We start from the raw sequence: 8,308 nt of genomic DNA, 5'->3' as shown, positions 1-8,308 counted from the left end.
GAGATCATCATCACAAAAAATCAACTCATTCTGAAACTTCTAACCCTTATTTTGAAAAATGTTTGGCTCTCTTTAGGGCATTCAAAAACTTTTCATATGTATATATATATATATATATATATAATATATATATATATATATATATATATATATATATATATATTTGGGTGCCAACTATTTGGCCACTGCGTTTTGTCCGACATGGGTTAGAAGTTTCAGAATATGAGTTGATTTTTTATGAGGATGATCTCTATAGCGAGGAGATCATTCTCATTAAAAATCAGCTCATTTTGAAACTTCTAACCCCATCAAAAGTGGTTTTGTAACACCCCGAATTTTTAATTCGTATCTCGAGGAAAAAATAAATAGTGGAATTTTAAGAAAATCTTGAAAGTGGGATTTAGAGGTAAAACTTTAGGATGTTTTTGATCATTTTTAATGGAATCTGACCTCACCATTAGATTCAAAATGATCGAAAAACATAGTTTAGCCTGTAAGCACGCTCAAATGCGAGTCCGAATATAAAAGTTGCAAAATCCTCGATTACCGGGTCGGACCAGGCTAAAACAGTGACTTTTTGTTAGAGGAATAATTTTTAAAATTCGATCATACCATTGGGTTCATAACGAAAAATTATTCAACATGGACTATTTATTTGTCATTTTTGGAGATCAGGAAGTTGAATTATCGCCAAAAACGAAAACGACATCAAGTTTAGGGGTCACGTCAGGCCAAAAATGTAAATTTTTGATGGAGACATAATTTGTAGAAATTGACTATACCATTAGATCCGGAACGAAAAATTAGGCGAAATAGAGTATTCATTTGTCAGTTTTGGAGACCGAATGACCAAGTTATCGTCGATCAAAACAATAGGCGAAATACCGAATTCGTCCCAAATATTATATAAATAATATTAAAATTTTTTTTAATCTCATCTTTCCCACTCGTCCAAACAGTGCGAAAAAAAAAAAAAACGAAAAAAAAAAAGAAAAAGAAATTTGTTTTTCCTCCGATTTTTCCACTTCAGATCTCTCGCAAACGGTCCACTTTCGACGATCGCCGCAGAAGAGAAAAAGGTCCACAGCTTCGTTCTCTACAAAACCCACCCAACCTATCTTCATTTCACTTCCTATTTCACCCGATATCATCAAAAATCAGCCGTATTTGGATACGGAAATTTCGAAACTTTGACCTCGGATTTCGTCCGTTTCGGGGTCAAATCGCTTTCCGACGCAGAAGGGAGAAACGTCCGCAGCCTCATTCTCTACATAACCCAACCAAATTCCTTCCGTTTTCTCGTATTTTTCACCCCGTATAGTAAAAAATCAGCCGTATTTTTATACGGAGATTTTCGTAACTTCGACCTCGATTTTCATCGATTTCGGGGTCAAACTGTCTTTCGTCGTAGAAGGGAGAAGAGACGAGCACATCGAGATCTTCAAAACCACCAGGTCGATTTCAAAAATCAGCCGTTTCGAAGTTCGGTCCGTCTCGATTTCCGCGCCGATCGCCTCGATTTCCGCGCACACGCTTCGATCCTTTCGCCTAGACATTGTAAGGAACTCTCAATTTCTATTAGTAATCATAGATTGTGAAAATTGCATTTAGGATTTTATTGGAAAAATTTGGATGTATTTCCGAAATATAGAATTCTTTGTTTATTTCAAAATTCACGCCAAAAATTGCATGTTTGATATGTTTAATTGTATTTTTAACAAATTATACGTGGGTAGAGTATTTTAACGGGTTATTGCCATAAATTGGGTCTTGTGCACTGCTCGGACCCCGTTTTGATATGAAATTTGTATTTTTTTTTCAATATTATTGATAGAAATAAATTCTATAGTTGAAAAATGTGATTTAATATTCAATAAACTCATATTGAGTTGATGAATATCAGAAAATGGATATTTTATGAAGAGATTGAAAACTGTAAAAGTCGAAAAAAGGGAAAAAGGGTATGAAATGGTAAAATGTCAGAGTCACACCCGAGGGGTGATGTCTGCATTTTACGTTGTTGTGTTGTATGCAGGTTGGTGAACGGATATCCAGGGATAATGTTACTGGTTGCATGTTTATTTACTTTCTGTTAGCGCGAGGCGCTCTGTTATGTTATTTATTTTAGGCCGGGTGGCCACACTTGCATGGTAGGAAACTGGATATCTATTCTCAACCTTGTATTGTTAATTTCTCTTTTGTTTTCAAATGAAAATAATATATATAAGTAGCTATTTTGTGAGCTGTTAAAGAGTTTGTGAATGCCTGAAGGGATAGTGCATCATATCATCCGGAGTGGTGTACTATCTTGGGATGTACGGTAGGGACCACCAAACTCATACGTGGTATGGGACGCGTATGAGAGTGGAGTCACAACTGGAATCCGGGTTTATTCCTCTCTATCTTTACCAGTGAACTTGTAATGTAAAGGTGGTCGTATACGAATGGTTTGTATATTTGGGAATCACATGTACGCCTGATAGGCATAGACGAAGATGATTGGTCAGTGATCACTAACAATCTATAGTAGTCGAACGTTCTGACACATCGAAAAGAGACCCATTGCTTACGGTCACGTCAAACGGCCAGCCTGAGCCGGATAAATGGTCAACCAAACGTGGTAAGGGCAGCGACCGGCCACAAAATCAGGAACTAAAAGCCAGAAAGGAATTGTAACATCATGTCCCGACTGGGAGCGATCCAGTCGTGAATCCCAACTCTCTAATTCCAATACTCCACCATCGTGTATTATGTATCTGTTGCTTATTTTGATATATAAAATGAAATGCATGTTTATTGTTTCCATTTGATCAATTAGATTTGTATAAAAAGAGAATGTTATAGTGAGTACTGCTGATCGATGTAATGTGAGTTTTAAAATGTTTAGTTGCTCATCCCTGGCTATATGTACCAGTTAATCGTAGTTTTCTTCTGTAAAACTTTGTTTATTTTAAAATTATTCAGTATGTTTATTCGTTCATGTTAGGAGAGGTTATTGGCAGAAATTGTTGTTTCCTTACTGGGTAACCATTGTTACTCACCCTTTCATCCTCCATTTTTTAGTTTCAGATCCGAAGCTTAGCGAGGCAGGAGTAGAACATGAGTGAGAATCATCTGGTGGGTCAGATAGACAGCCAGAGTCCGTCACCTGGTAAGTATTGGAGTTATACTCCATTTGTCTAGGAGTATTATAGATTTGTATTGAGCGTTAGGACTCTTGTTAGAGTGAGAAAATTTTGTATAATCCCGTAAATTTTCTTCTTCCGCACTCTGATAATTCGTACGTTATTAGACTTATATAGGCTTCCGCTAGTATTATATTTTGTATGTATGCAGGATTGTATGTCGTTTATCAGGTGCAGGTTGAACGCCTTGGAATGCTAACATAAACAGAGGAGACCATGCCGAAATTTCGAGGTGTTACATAATACCTCGAGATCTGACATGGGGATTTGTGTTAGCGTCCGGCGGGGCGCCACAGGTTTACAAAAAACAGACAGCCCACGATTTTTCAAATCATAAACATAGGGTTAGAAGTTTCGGATGGGCTGATTTTTGGTGAGGATTTCCTCACCATAAAGTTCATTTTCACTAAAAAATCATCCTATTTCAAAACTTCTAACCCATGTAGGAGAAAACACATTGGCCAAATAGTTGGCATCGACCATGACCATATATATAAGACAATACTCGGTAGCCAAAATTATAGCCAAAGTTGTAGACAAAGTTTTCTCATATATCGTGATCGTTGCAACTTTTGTAAATTGTAGAAATATTAGAATAAAACTTGGGTAAGTAGGATTCATTCCACAGGGACAATCGTGATTCAGATGTTCATTTGAATTAAAAATCAAAATAGAATTTGAAAATAAATTCTTTAAAATAGAATAGAAAATTGCAACTAAGAAATAAACTGGGCTTAGAGAGTTCAAATCAACCCTTGCAAGTCATCCTTATTGCTGAATAATTCTAATTTTAACTCGATCCACGTCACAAGTCATTGCTCGTGGATCGGAAGATAAATCGATTAAAAACTGATTGTAACTAAAGAATATCCATGTGAATCCTGAACTTAGAAGAGATTACCCGATTTGTATCTCAATTCATCATAGAACATAATTATTCTTGAACTTATCTAAGCAATAATCATCAAAGCTTGAATCGGAGGTACAAATTGGATGATCTCATCTTAAGAGGCTTCATAATATTACAATTCAAAGCAGAGATATATAATTAGAATAATAATATTAAGATGAACTTGTTCCGATATCTTTGATCTCTCTAAGGAGAGTCTAACCGATCATCATAAGGAGCAAGTTGCAACAATAGTAAAATAAGTAAAATGTGGTAGAGAAGAAGATAAGAAAACTATGTTGCATTTTGATTCCTTTCTAATGATTTTACAATAGAACTACAACTAGAATTAAATAAGAAAGATGAAGAAAAAACTCTTGATGCTCTCAGTACAATCAATAACTCTCTCTCCAAAAGAAAAATCGAAAGAATTACAAAGAATTTAGAAGAAGAAGAGGGACCCCTTCTCTTAAGGACAACCCCTTAATTTAGAGTTTTTCTAATCGGGTTATAGAGTCGGGTTTTAGCTTGATTTTTTTTCGAGAAGAGCCTTTAGTTACAATAGCCAAAACGTCTAGAATGTTCGGCTCGAATCTTGAGGCATGATTGTTCGATATTACCACGAAACAGTAAGGCCCTACTGTAGAGCGGTGACGTGAAGATGAATTGCTCCGAGATTTGGTTGGATGTTCCCTCTTGACTTGTACATTGTAACAAAAATTGTTACAAAAATATTTACCTCCGAATTTTTCCCTTTTTACTTACAAGTAGTAAGAAAATCCATTAGTTTCGATAATTTGACAAATTAATACAATTTATGTTTATTTGGGGCAAATAGCAATTAAGTGTCGATAAACCTTGTGTAATTACGGTCCCAAAAATGATTTTATGGGACCTTATCACACCCCTAAACCTCGATTTTGCTAGTTTCGAGTAAAACTTAAATTTAAACAATACCTCTTTCGTGAGATTCCCGACTATATTTATTATATGTAGTAAGCCCTTAAACCCCTAGGTTACCTCTAGTGGACGAGTTTGACTCGTGAGGGTTTGTAGTGAATATACCCACAAAATTCTAATACTTTACAAAAATATTAAAATAAAAATCAAAGTATATAAAGCGAACATAACGACATTTCATAAATCAGTTAAAGGTCATTTACATTTGAACAAAGTTCTAAATTTTTATTCCTCATTTTAGAAATTTCAAAGATAACTTGAGTACTTGTATGATTTTCTGATTTTTTTTTTAAAGCAACATTTTTTTAGGAACAAGATTTCACCTCCTAACTACTAAAAATGACCGGTTCTACCTAAGTTCTAACTTGAAACTAAGCATCTTGTTTGGGATTGTGAGAGGTGTGGATGTTCACTTTAGTACTTCTAAAGGGCTTTATCTGTGATATTTCAGTTTACTCACGTTTTTACTATCGACGGCTTTCACCCTACTGAACTATTTGGTATCATTGGATTCTTTTCATTTTTGTAGTTCTAGCCATTTTTGACATATTTTTCAAATTTTTTTTGCTTCGTATTTTTTTTTAATTTTTTCACGCATCACTATTTTCTGGTGTTCTTTTTACAAAAAATAGGTAGCCCTTTTCAAGATACCCAGTCCAATCCTATGGTTGTTGTCCAAGTGTTACTAATTCCAGTTATATTTTTCTTCTAACCAGCCAACCAAAGGATAAAAAAGTCATAGTTCACTAGACTAGATTTCCCTTAACACTCTAGACAGAGAAGATGGTCAACTCTTGTTTCATAAAATCTTATTTTTTCAAATACTTAATCAAAAGTGAATTTTTCAAAGTAATATTTTTATGATTTTCTTAATGAGAAATAATAAAAAAAGAAATTATAATAAAAAATTAAGACATGAGCCTAAGATTTGAAATTCATATGTAAAAAGTACATACAAAGATTTTGAAGAAATTTTTTCGAAAGTGTTAAATTTTTATTTTTGAAACATGAAACTAAACTAGTAAAGAAATATAATGCAATTATAAGCTAACCTAATACCCCTAAACCTAAATGACATATTGTCCTCAATATGCAAACAGTAAGAAAAGAGAAAGAGATTAGATCACACCTGAAATGGATTTGACAATAATGTGCAAAGTCTTGTTACAACTAATATGAAAATAGTAAAAGTTATAACAATGATAAATTCTGAAGTAGTTTTTGCATAAAAGAAATCCTACCTAAAATAGAAAAATAACTTAACTAAGAAATTAAAAATATCATAATCTAAAATTTAAACTTATCATAATATGAATCTAAACTCTTAACAGCCCGTATACTTGCACATGCCTTCTTTTTCTCAATAAAGGTCAATATCTATCTCTGTTGCTCAATCAACAATTGTTGATCAGTCTACAATCCTAGTAGCACTGGTTGATTGGTTTGGTTGAAAATTGGCTTGAAAATGAGAAAGAGATTAGGGTTTACAGGTTTTTAAGTGAATTTTTTTTCAGAAAATAAATTTTCTTCCTTGGAAAATCTCTTGAAGTTTTTAACCTTGGTATCCCTTTTGGTGAGTTCAAATTGAGAGAAAGAAAGAAGACTAAGGTCCTACGTGGAAACCTAAAATTATAAGAAAAGAAATTTTAACTATACTACTCAAAAATAAAAAACACATGGGTTGCCTCCCAAGCAGTGCCAAGTTTAACGTATTTAGCCGGACATATCAAAAAGTCTGATTTCTAGAAATTTTCTTAGCATGTAATTTGACAGACATGGTGATCCACTTCCCACCCCAAATGATAGGTAAACAGATTTTTACCATTGTTAGGACATGGAAATAATTTTTTAAAATGGTCAACAACCCTTGTTTGTTCTCAATTCTCAGTGTTATCACCTTTTCAAAATAGTTTTCAATCATTGTAGTCCCAAAGAGAATGGAAGTTGTAAGACATGAAAGATCTTTACACTCTTGTGAAATGATGGGTTGGATGGGATACGAAGTTGGATCAGTAGTGGTCTGAATTAGTGTGACTAACAAATTAGAGTCGAGCTTTGATTTCTTTCAGAAAACAGTATCCTCTAATGGTAAATCAGTTTCCTTAACCAAATTTGTACAATTGATTAGCACATTGGGAATTTGAAACATTGGTTGGTTCTTGGGGGTTATCTCATTTGAAAACTGATCATTCTCTCTTTCTTTTAAGAGCATAATAAGCTGACAAGTTGGACTTCTATCATTACTTCGGTTGGAATTATATCTTCATTAGTTTGGATTTAAACGTCAATTGAGACGGGATTATCAATTATTGATAGACAATCATCGAAATCCTCAAACGATTGGAACTAGTTACTAAGATTATTTTGAAATAATGGTAGAATTTTCGAGATTAGTTGATCATTTATCTCTTGATTGATTCTGGATTGATCAATGAACTGTTGTTGTTGATGTTGGCTGAACTGTAGTTGTTGGTTGAACTATTATTGTTGATTTAACAACTTAGTCATCGAAGACTCTAATGAGGAAGTTGGAGGAGAGGGAAAAAAATGAATGAGTGGATGTTGGCTCAAGTTCTATAGTTCTATAATCAAAGAATTGTTTATAATTATAGGATTGTTAGGAAATTATGGTTGGATTCATCATTGAAATGTCGTGCATATAAAAATCCTTATGGTTACTAAAATGACTACCTTGAGTGAACTCGTTCTGACATAGCATGGTATCCGAGGGAAATCAATTATCTACGTGGTATGATTGGTCGAATGAACTAGGTGTCGGCATCCAATAAGAATTTTGAGAATTTGGCATATTGGCATGTGTAGCACGGAGCATGGGTAGACTCGGACAACACTCGGAAGGATGATCATAATTATCACTTAAGACGTATGGGATCCAAAATTCTCTCTTAAACTCCATGATAATGTAAATCTGCTCGAGGTTCTGTATTTATACACTATTGATTTGCACACAATAAAGGGAGGAATTCACACATGATCACTGGGTTCCTACGACTAGACAGCTCCTAGTTGTTTCAAAGTGGTAATCTTAGTTTTCAATCCAAATCTGTGAAATCACAAATAACCAATTTAATCCCTAATTGAGAGGTGGCGCACGATGTTGAGCAAATGCATTCTTAACTCACCTCTCGTCTAAAATAGATGTCGTCTATCCCCCTAATACATGTGGTATAGCGGGGCAGGATTGCGCTTAGGCACTATTTTAAACCAAGAAGTGCAATTGGTGCAACTTAAATTAGTGTTGCCTATTGAGCTC

General features: G+C 34.3%; 1 long non-coding RNA gene across 1 annotated transcript; it reads left to right on the top strand.

Moving 5' to 3' along the window:
• The first annotated feature begins 327 nt into the window (after positions 1-327).
• Positions 328-3,327, top strand: LOC147396177 (uncharacterized). Its single transcript, XR_015180656.1, has 2 exons — positions 328-1,557; positions 3,064-3,327. It is a non-coding gene; the product is annotated as an uncharacterized LOC147396177 (long non-coding RNA).
• The last annotated feature ends 4,981 nt before the right edge of the window (positions 3,328-8,308 follow it).

This window comes from Akebia trifoliata, chromosome 8 (genome assembly GCF_017979445.1).
Source record: "Akebia trifoliata isolate Shusen 1 chromosome 8, ASM1797944v1, whole genome shotgun sequence".
Classification (NCBI taxonomy): domain Eukaryota; kingdom Viridiplantae; phylum Streptophyta; class Magnoliopsida; order Ranunculales; family Lardizabalaceae; genus Akebia; species Akebia trifoliata.
Note: the sequence above shows the minus strand (reverse complement) of the source record. Positions and strands in the feature narration are given on the sequence as shown.